This window comes from Poecilia formosa, unplaced genomic scaffold (genome assembly GCF_000485575.1).
Source record: "Poecilia formosa unplaced genomic scaffold, Poecilia_formosa-5.1.2 Scaffold63, whole genome shotgun sequence".
NCBI lineage: Eukaryota > Metazoa > Chordata > Actinopteri > Cyprinodontiformes > Poeciliidae > Poecilia > Poecilia formosa.
In genome coordinates, this window is record NW_006800002.1 from 1019673 (window position 1) to 1030438 (window position 10766).

A 10766-nucleotide genomic window follows, 5' to 3' on the forward strand; every position below is an offset into this window, starting at 1 on the left:
ACCATTATTACTCCCCTGCATTTCCACTGCATCTACTAGGGTAGAAATAAATAACCAGACACCAATCTCAGAATAGACCGTGACAGAGAGTTAGTAATTTTTATTTTAAAGTGATGGAGTCTTGTGACAGGAGAGTTCTAGTTAAATTTGTCAAAGTGATAATTCAGTCACTTTAAAACAGCCTTTGTCTTAACTTAAAGTCCAAAATATTTTAGCTATTCAATTTCTGTTTACAGCCGTCTGGGGGTAAAGAGGGAGGAAATCATTGAAAGTATCATCTTAGTAAATTTAACAGATCGCATTATGAATCACAGACAAGATCAACTATGACTCTATATGTTTTAACACTGCTATTTTTTGGCCTAAACCAGGGGCCTGCAAACTTTACCATCCAACCTTTGACCTCAGAACAGCTGAATAAAACTCTTTAGGGTCACAAATGTTACATGTTAGCCTGTTGTAAAAAGTCAACTTACATTTTTTTTTGATAAATATCTACACCATACGTGTCAGGTCTTCTTGTGTAGCCGGGGAACTACGGTATTTCCCCCCTCCTTCCCGTTGTCCTCCCCATACTAAAATTTTCCTTTAAATTTCCTGTTTCATAATATAACTGAAGGAAAAAAAAAACAAAAAAAAACTAAACATTCCTGTTCCTCCAAACTGAAATTTTTCACTAGCCTCACAAGAACTACCACCCGGTCTGGTGCAGGTGCTGACAGCAGGAACAAACCAGGTGTTGTGCCAAAAACTGATCGGGTGAAATTGGGTGTGCCAAACTGTTTCTAATTTCTTTCTTGGTCGATAATACCAAGGAATTACATATAGACACAGATCTCGCCCTCCCAGCTCCATGCTAGAGGGCAAGTTGTCAACTTAACGCGCTAAATCTTAAATGTATGCAGGATATGATATGTAAAAGCAAAAGGGATGCAGTGCTGTGCTACTTGCTGTCAACACTACAGCTAGATAACAAGGTCAGAAAAAAAGTTGTAATTAAAAAAAAACTGAGTGGGAGGGGGATGTAGGTCAGTTATGCTAGCTTGATTTTGACAATCGTAACATGTAGATGTGCTGCAGAATTCGGTTTGTTTCAGTTCTGTTAAAAAAAAAAAAAAAGGCCGACCTACTCACCAACTCTTAAACTAGCTAGTCTCTCACCGCTGTGGTAGATTATAAACTGCTAAAATCGGCATTGGTTCCATCTATGTCATTTTAGTCAAATTACTAGCAGCCATTTTGGAAGGTCCAAAGAACAACTTGTGGCTCTGGAGCCGCAGGTTGCAGACCCCTGGAATAGACACGCAGATTTTTTTCCTCCCTAAGTAAACGATAAAAGTAAAAAAATAAAAGTTTGGCTTTTTCTCAGTCTTTCAGTGTCACAATGTCTACTGATATAAAGGCTCATATAATTTCAAGGCCTTTTAGTCATCTTTACCAAGGGTGCCACTAAATGTAGAGCAGGTTCTGTACTTCCTGAGCTATAAATGCATGTGTTCCTCTGCAGCAAAGAAAGTAGCTCTGTTTTATGACACTCATTTGATCACCTGAACCTATATATAAACCTTTACACTCAGTGGTTTGTGTGCTGTGTTTTATACCATCGGTGCTCATTGGATGATTGAAGGGTTGGTTTGCAACATTGACAGGCTGACAGAATGAGAGCAGTTGTTATTATTCACTTTATTAATGATCTGATCAACTATTTTAGAAAGTGAATAAAGGGAAGAAAAGTGAGACTGATTCAAAGTCAAGATGTTTTGTTTTTTTAGCTTTTGCTCTGTTGTGAAGGATTCCACGGAAACAGATGTTACGACTGTAGTCACGTTTAATGCATCCTATTTACCCTGTATAATATACATTTAAATTATTGTCTGTAATTTTATGGAGTTTTTTCTGTAACAAGCTAATAACATAATTGCCTCTTTGCACTAAACATCGCAGAGAAAGCATGCAAAACTCATAATAGTTTCCATCATTATTCATTAAATCATTTCACTGCATCTGTTTCCTGTGACAGAAGACTTTATGTCTTGGGGGAGAAACTAGCCCCAAGCTAACGATAGCATTCAGGTTGATTATGCTAGTGAATCAAAATAAGAGAAAAGTATAGAAACCTGGAAAATTACCTTTTTATGGATGAAGGAAAAACACTATTTCTTCCTGGAAACTTTACTTGATCTAGGGAGAAATAATCATTCCAGCTCCTTGGAAACGACGAGTTACATTATTGTCAAAGTTTCACTTCTGAACAAGGGTTATAATAGTTTTGGATTTTTCATTATTGCGTTGGTTTATTTCATTGTAACTTATTGTTTGTGTAATTCAGTCAGTCTTAATTAGTTTTTAGAGTGTGTTTAACAGTTAGTTAAATATTGTCTGTTTTTTTTTTTAGTTTTACTTGTAGTACCTTTAGATTTTTCATATTTTGGTTAATTTTTAGGTGCAGAATTCACAATACAAGTATTGCATTGTGATTATGTTTACATTGATTGGGCAATGAATACTCAACAAAAGATACCATTTTCAAACAATGTATTCAAATTTTGTTGACAGGCTAAAATATAGACTCATAAACATGAAAATGAAGAACGCTAGATCTATAATTTCACTATGTTTTAGTAAGTTTTAAAAACACAAAACATAGTTCCAGTTATAGTTTTTCTCCAATAAATCTGCAGTATGGAACTTTTTTTTATTACATATTTGTTGAAACAGTCATTATGTCCCGACAATATATTATGAGACAGATGATCTGTGAAAAAAAATCTAAGTTCTTCTGCCTTCTCCCAGAGCTGTCTAGAAACAACCAATCAGAGCCAGGAGGCGGGTCTATTGACAGCTCTAGCCGAGGGCAAGCTGCAGCTAGCAGAGGAATGCTCAGGCTAGTTAGCATGGCCAGAGATGACGACAGACAAACAGTTTTCCTGTAACGGTAAGTTGTTTCTCTGTCATTAGCACATTGAGCAGCGGTTCATGAGATTGATGGACAGCGCTAAGGCCCTCATCCTGGCTCTGATTGGTTGCTTTTGGTCTGGAGTGGTGCATCTCTTCAGACAGCTGTCACAGCTCTGGGAGGAAGTGTAGGAGATCGTCTCATAATATCCTGTCACAAAATGGTGACAGCTTTAACAAATATGTTAAAAAGCAACAACATATTTACCAATTTTATTAAATTCAACAAATGGAAGAGTGTTCTCAACTTCAGTTTTCATTTTAGTGAACTATGATAACTTTGTCCTGAACAGAACCTTTTGCTCTAAACCAGGGGTTCACGAACGGCCCGCGGGGCCCGCCTCCACATTTGGTCCGGCCCCCTGAACAATACCAGAGAGTATTCTGTGGGTGTTTTGTTTTGCATGGCGCATTTCTGCCATCTGTTGGACTTTTAGGGAACTGCTTGACTTTTATGTTATTTAATCAGTACGGTTGTTTGCTAGTGGTAGAGCAGATGAACGCACGTGTCAGTTATGAACCCCGCATTCCAGGTTGAATTCTTCGAAGCAATGCCTGTAAATAGCAACCTGTACTTCAAAACGAGCCTTTATGTTATATGAGAAATTAATATAATTACATTCCCTCAATGGAATATATACTAGTTAGTCCCAGTGACCGTTTCACTCATGGTTTTTGCCTATGTGCTTTCTGGGTAAAAATCAATCGAGAAACGCACCCCCGGCCCCCGTCAACAATTTCCGGCCCCCCACCAGAGAAGGGAAAAGTTATGTGGCCCTCACAGGAAAAAGTTTGGGGACCACTGCTCTAAACCCACCGCCGCAGCCCTGAGTGTGTGTTCACATTAACTCTGAGCTGTTATTTCTCTCTGCAGACGGCTCTGAAGAAAACCCGGTGAGCGGCACCCACCACACCACCGCCCAGAGTTCGGGTGAGTTCCCTAACATAAATTACATTTTACCTATTACATAACCAGAAATTCAGACTCCAAGCATGAAACGGGATGCAATTTTTGTTGTTGTTGTTGCCATTATGCAGAACAGAAGGACTTTAACCCCCCAAGCTGGCCGAAAGCCGGCTATCATCCTTCGACACGATCGATCACCCTCGGGGTTTGATTGCCCCATTTATCACTGGAGCTAGCTAAGCCTCCGGTTCCCGCCATTTTTAGTGCCTCGGCTCCCACGTTTTCAAAACTCAAACGGAGCTGCGGAGGGGAAATAAAGCGTTTTTCACTCTAACCTCTGGAAGAGGTAGAGAAAGGGGCCTGTGCGAGGCCGACTCTGTCAGCCTTCCTCTCACGGCGTCTGGGCTGGCCCGGCGCCACGACTGGCTGCCTCGCGGCCCGCTCAATGGGAGTCGGCTCCATTATCAGAGCGGCTGCCTCGCCGCCCTGCAGCAGCCCCGGCAGTCCTCTGCTCCTGCAGATTTAATTCCTTATCTCAATATGGAAAACAGACCCTGTGACGGAGAGCAGAAAACACCCAGGGCTGCGTGTGAACACGAGCACGGAGCGGGCACGCATACAGTGAGATGCCTCGATAAAGTTGTCGTTTGCGGCGCGTCGAGAAGACGCGCGGTTAAAGTTCAGTAAAGGAATTTTTTGCGCACAGTAAGCAGTTATTAAAGTTCATTGAAGGAACGGTTTCTGAGGCTCGCTTGCGATGCGCCAGATGTATTTGCAAAGACAAGCGAGTTGTCCTCGTGTTTTGTTTGCAGATTAATAATAGCTGCTACGACAGACTGCTGAACTCTCAGATGACAGAAACTCAGCGTGAACCCGGAGCCTCGCGTGTGCTCCTTTTGTTAAAAGTCTTGCATGAGCACTTTATCACCTCTTAGAAAATGGAACAGCTGGGTATTCTTAATGACAAGTTTTTCAAAAATGTATTTCTGAAAGGGGAAAATAAGTCTTCTCAGCGTGACATCACTTTGGAGATTTTTTTCCCCTTACTGTTTTACCTTTCCCCCCCCCTTTCAATTTTATTTAAATATAGCTTGTGATTAAACCAATTCTCTCTTATGTGGCTTGGCGAACGGTCGCGCCTGTAATGGTAGCAAAAAATGTTTGACTTAGTTGCTTTTACAGACCTACGCTCACAGTCTCGTCAAAATGTCATGAAAAACCAGCAGTGGGCTTAATTTGTCACCTTTTGCAGACTTGTGAAGCCAAAGGTTTTTGCGTTGCCATGCTAATAATTTTTGTTTCACTTTATGCTAATCATTTGACAGACCTGTTCTTACCGACAGAAGTGCTTTTTTTTTTACCAGTTGTCTAATAAAAAATTACTTCTGAATAGCCAATTCCTGCAGAATAAAGTGGAATAGGAAGAAAGAAACAACAATTCCTTATTACAAGAAAGAAAGAATTAGCCATGATATGAAGAGCATTGGTTCTGTTGTGGTCTTGAATTCTGTGCCATTTTGGGTTGAATTTGTATTTTAGTAAATTCTGATGGTTAGTCATTATTATACTACCTGTCTCAGTGGCTTAGCTTTTTTCCATTTTCTTGATTCTAACTCGTTTTGTTTAGATTTTGCTCCCTTTGTTTCTCCCTCTTCTGCTGTTTTATCCCAGCTGCATCAGTGAAATCGTTCACCGGTTTACACCGTCTCAATGCTTCTCAAGAGTACTTCCTGTTTTCTTTGTGTTATAATTAGCGTTTAGTTGGCTAAACTCACCTCAAAATAACATTGTCTGTGTCCTGTGAGCCTTTGGGTCCCCAACAACCACTCTGCCAACCAGAGTAAACTTGTGTTGCGCACAGTGCTAGCATAAAAATGACCTAAGTTAGCTTTAGCACACAACATGACAGAAGCAAGAACAGCTCGCTCGATAAAGTTTGCATCACACAAATGCATGAAGATAGAACACATTCAGATATGTTTTTGTCTTCTAAACGTGATGCTATCGCTGTTGTTCGTCCGTACAGCCTGGCCGCCCTGTAACGCGATTGCTGTGTAAATGAAGTGTGTACTGGAGCAAGGAGCCGCGGTGGTGAGTCCTGCCTGTAAGGCAGATTGCTGCTCTTATTGACAAAGTTTGTGCCTGTGAGTTTCTTCTGGTACTCCAGTTTCCTCTGGGGGCGGGGAAGGAAAACAGCATTCTGGGTCAATTGGTAATTTAAATTTTCCAGTCGGTGTAGAAACTGTGTACTGTAGGGACCAGATGACAGAAAGTTTTAGCCGATTTTAGGATCACAGGTGAGACACTTCGTCACCTGCCTCCATTGACTGCACATCATTGGACCGTAAGCTTTAGCGGTATATCGGTCAGAAAGTTAACTTTTATCCTCAAAGTCGATGCGTTAGGATCAGGATGAATGGGCAGCTTTTAGGATATCCTCGAATTTGCCAGAGGCTAACTTGACTGTTGCCAGGCTGTAGCAGGTCAGTATAAGAAAGAAAAAAAAACAAACGACCCAAGGAAGGAAGAGTGATGAAACAGCAACAGGGTCTTGAGTAGCTAAGGCTCACTGATGCATGTTGGGATCAAAGATTGGCCTGTACAGTCCAATCCAACAGATAGACTCCTCACGTTACTGACAACGTTACTGCTGAGGGTGATAGGAGTTGGAGTACACAGCCCATAGCACTTTGGTGTGTGTGTGTGTCTGTGTGTGTGTTAGGGATGCATTGGTGCAGACTAGCCAGCGAGTTGCTATTCTTTGAAAATGCAAATCCAGAAAAGCGTTCAAAAAGCTCAGGAATAACACATTCGATGTTTGTTTTTTTTTCTTTTTTAACCCTGACTGTCGTCAGGTTGCTGGACTTTACATAACGCAGCTCTCTGAGAGGAGATTGATTTTTTTTTTTTCGTTGCTTTTAGCTGGCAGTCCTGCAGGATGCTCGTCTTGCAAAAGAGGAGCGCCTGTTACTTCAGCAGTGCACAGACCAGCAGCTCAGAGCAGCTACACTGGCAAATAGAAAGGTAATAATCCGTATTATAGGCAGCGACAAAAAGTCCTTAAAGGCAAAACCGTGGAATTAGAGACTGAACTCGCCTGGAAATGCACGAAAGAAGACGTAGCACTTTAATGATATGAGTGGAGTTCTTTGAATTATCTTCCATGCAAAAGATTTCAGCATGTGGCGTTGAATCAAACACAAGCTGGGCAGCGGTCATGAAATCTTTGTTTTCACTCACCCCTTCTTTCGTTTTTTTTTTTTTTTTAACTTGTCAGTGTTGCTCTCTCTCAGTAATGAACTGCGTCCAGCAGCAGTTTGGCACCTTTGACATCTTGCTACATCATGAGATGTTGATGAAAATACTTTCATCAGGTTTCCTTAAAAGCTGCGACCGCACAGAGAAGGATCTCAACACCACAACTAATTAATGTAGTGGAGTGACAGTTCACAGCGGAGCTTCAGTTCATTTGGTTGGGATGTTCCCGTTTCTGCTAATGGACTCGGTTGTGCTCCTGACCTTCTACTGTCTAGTCTGAATTTTGCAAGTTAAATAGAGGATTGCATCAGCACCGCAGCGGCTCTGTGGAGCGGTGATGGCATGAAAGCTTCTAATTGTGAAAAACGTCAATTGTAAATATTTCCTGTGAGATCAGAACGTATCAAAGAGAAAGTCTTTGGTTTGGTTGATAAAGAGGGTAGGATAAAGGTAAATGATAAGATTATCAGCATTTATCCATCATGGCATCTTTCCTTAATTTCTATCTTTTTTTTTCTTTGCTCAAATGAAACATAAATTACATCAAAGTAAATATGTTTTAAACATGTTCATAGTTTGAAAATGGTGGGAATTCATCATTTGGAAGCCAGTCGGTTGCTGCTTCTTCTATCTGCAAAGGTTCACGTTCAACTTCCTGAAAATGGGAAATATTATTCTCAGGGATTGTGTCTTGTTGTGTTTCTCTCCCATTTATCTATTTATTTATTTATTTTTGGCCGCTGTAGGCGCGCCTCACGTCTGCGCGCTCGTCAACACAAACACAGTTATCAGTCAGCCTCGTCCCACACTCTTGACGGCTTGTTTTAAAGAAATAAACAGTGATTTTCATCCTTTTTGCATCACAGCCCGTCTCCTGTGCACTCAAGAGATCCATTACCATACAACACCTCATTTACGTAGCTAGCTTTCAGAGCACATCTGCGCCACAAAATCTCTTGCACTGAAGAGCTCGTCTAATGGGCAGCTCCAATAAAAAAACAAACAAGACAAAACAAACACACACACACACACACACACACACACACTCAAAAATCTCTCTAAATTTTAGATTCCTCATGTGAAAACAGCTGTCGTCACGGTTTTTCATTTATTTGGGTTTTGAGGAGTTGGAACAGTCAAGCTCTGGTTTCCTTCTTGTTTACATTTAAAAAGTACTGACTAAATCCATTTTAGTCCGTACTGGTCGCATTGACTTAATGAAATATCTTTAATAGCTCCATATTTAGCAAGTAAACATGCAGCAGTGCTTCACTGCTAAATGCTGAGTAGGTAATTAGTAGACTTTAAGACAATAGCTTGTAGTAGCAGATACCCACTTAGACTAATGGCAGCTGAATGGCATTGCTTGTAATGTTTACTGTGTAATTACATGTTAATTATGGTTCTTTAGATGGAAGCTGTACCCTGCGTTTTTATCAATTTACTGACTACAGTTGCTTCAAAATATAAGCAAGTAATTCACCCCCATAAGTAATCATTGGTAGTTTCATTTGTTGTTTTATTCCTTTTTTCCCCTCTTTCTTTTCTTTAATTTGAGAAATTATAGGAAACCTTTAGTATTTATATATCTTCAGTAGGAGAAAATCCCTGAAAATTTAGCCTGTTATGAATATTAAATAAGTTCTGGCTTTCTCTGACTGGTCTAAAAATAGAAACAAAAAATAGGGTTCAGTTTAAAAATGAGGGCAACTCCAGATGGGGGAAAGAATGAGCCTTCTAATAAACTGCAAAACTGCTGAAGTGTTTATTAACATACTTTTCTCCTTGATGACTCTTAAGAATTGCATATTTAACTCCCATTTAATAACTTATTTATACTTTACTGAATAAAACCATGTTTTCTCAAACATGAACTTCATGGCGAAAATGACAGACATGTCCAGCATCACAGCGATCAGCCGCTTAAATAGCTTTATCATTTCTGCTTGTATCCAACTTTTTAAGCAAAGAGGTTTTTGAGTTAAAGAGAAATATGAATTAAAAATTGAAGGTTACAGCAAAAAAAAAGAATACGAAATACTTTGAATTGAATTAGTGTGGCTGCTTTAGGACACTAGAATCCCTATTTAACTTCTAATTCTCCAAAATTTAACAAAGGCTTCATGAGAATTACCTGAGGTTATGAAAGTATCCGGTGTTGTCTGTTATGATAAGTTAACATATTTATTAATAATATAATGAAGCAGCTCCGAGCAAAGTACTGTATAAATGACTGATTATAAGCAGCAAAGCAGAAGTTAATTTTAGGTATTTTATGCAATATTGTTTTAATATTTCATAATCAGCTGTGAAATAGCAGCTCCTGTGAATGTTTTCAAATATTTCTGTTTTGAACATTGGGAAAAATACAAAATATGACCAAAAAAAAAAAACTTGTTCCAGAAGCATGACTCTTACAAACTGTGATAACATTAACCCTTCCAGACCGAACGCAGCGGCGATGACACAGACAAATGTGCAGTACCGTAATTTCACCACAAGTTGCGCTGTCTGAAAACTTCCAACAGTTTTTGAAAAGGGAGACGTTGTGCTTTCCAGCCAATCTCGGGTTACTATGGTAATTTCACCCCGTAGCAGGGAGTGAAATTAATCTGAAGGGAACTTTTTTTAATAGACTGTAAAATGTGAAAATAACTTAAATATTTAAAGTTCAAGTTGTTATGGATGAATTGGTGAATATATTTACTCACAGGACATTTTGCATACAATTAAATGAAGCCAAAACATGCTAGCAGCTTAGCTCTTTAGGATGGCAATGTTCGGAGATCTGAAACTTAGATTTTATAGGGTTAAACAAAAAACAAAAACAGGAAAACTGACCAGTGCTGCATCAATAGTCGTGTTACAAACAGGGTTTGCTTTTTAACTTCTTTGCTCCTTCGTTCTGTTAATAGTGTAAGTCACGACTCACTCAATTATAGGTAAACACAGGAAAATGGAGGTCAATAGTCAATGTTATGATCAATTTAACAGCTCAAGGTTCTTTTACTTGTTCTTCCATTACAAGTTTTTAAATTACTTTTTTTTTAATCCACCCCCTGCCTCTCCTCCTCCACCACCCCGTCCTCTGACCTGCTACCATCCTCAGACCTGCTCTCATATATCATTATTAAAGAGCGCCGATTCAGGTGCTTTATCAGAGCCAGCGGTCCGGCGAAAAGCTACAAAGGGGGCAGAAAACTGATCCCTCTAATGAGCCACTTTTTACCATGAAGAGGTGAGCAAGCTCGGCTCCGTTTGTACAGTCCAGCCAGACCTCCTGTGCCTCACAAAAAAGACAAACGGGAAAATGGGATTTTAATCCTTTTGGATCCTCGTTCAGCAGGGGAAAGGTGAATCGTTTTCACTGTGAATACAAAGAGAAATGAACACATTTTCCTCCCGACTTTGTAATCACATTGTCAAATTTGCATATTCTTTCAATAATTGCGTAATTGCATGCAACATCCATTGACTATCGACTTATATTTACATTGCTAAGACATGTGAGTTATGAAAGGAGCTGCAGCTTCCTGCAGCCTCACTTGTAATCAGGGTGAAAGTAGTTTTAAATTCTTGGGGTACTATGACAAATAAATAAATAAATAAATAAATAACATTATATATATATATATATATATATATA

The 10766-nt window shown here is 39.6% G+C and overlaps 1 protein-coding gene across 3 annotated transcripts in view; it reads left to right on the forward strand.

Moving 5' to 3' along the window:
• Positions 1-10766, forward strand: part of lrfn1 (leucine rich repeat and fibronectin type III domain containing 1) — a 189976-nt gene that overhangs the window by 102417 nt on the left and 76793 nt on the right. For 2 of the 3 annotated variants that reach the window (XM_007554364.2, XM_016672632.1), the window contains exon 3: positions 3830-3886. The exons of the other annotated variant lie outside the window; for it this stretch is intronic. The gene's annotated coding sequence lies outside the window, so the exon portion shown is untranslated. The remainder of the gene's footprint in view (positions 1-3829; positions 3887-10766) is intronic. 3 annotated transcript variants of the gene reach the window in all.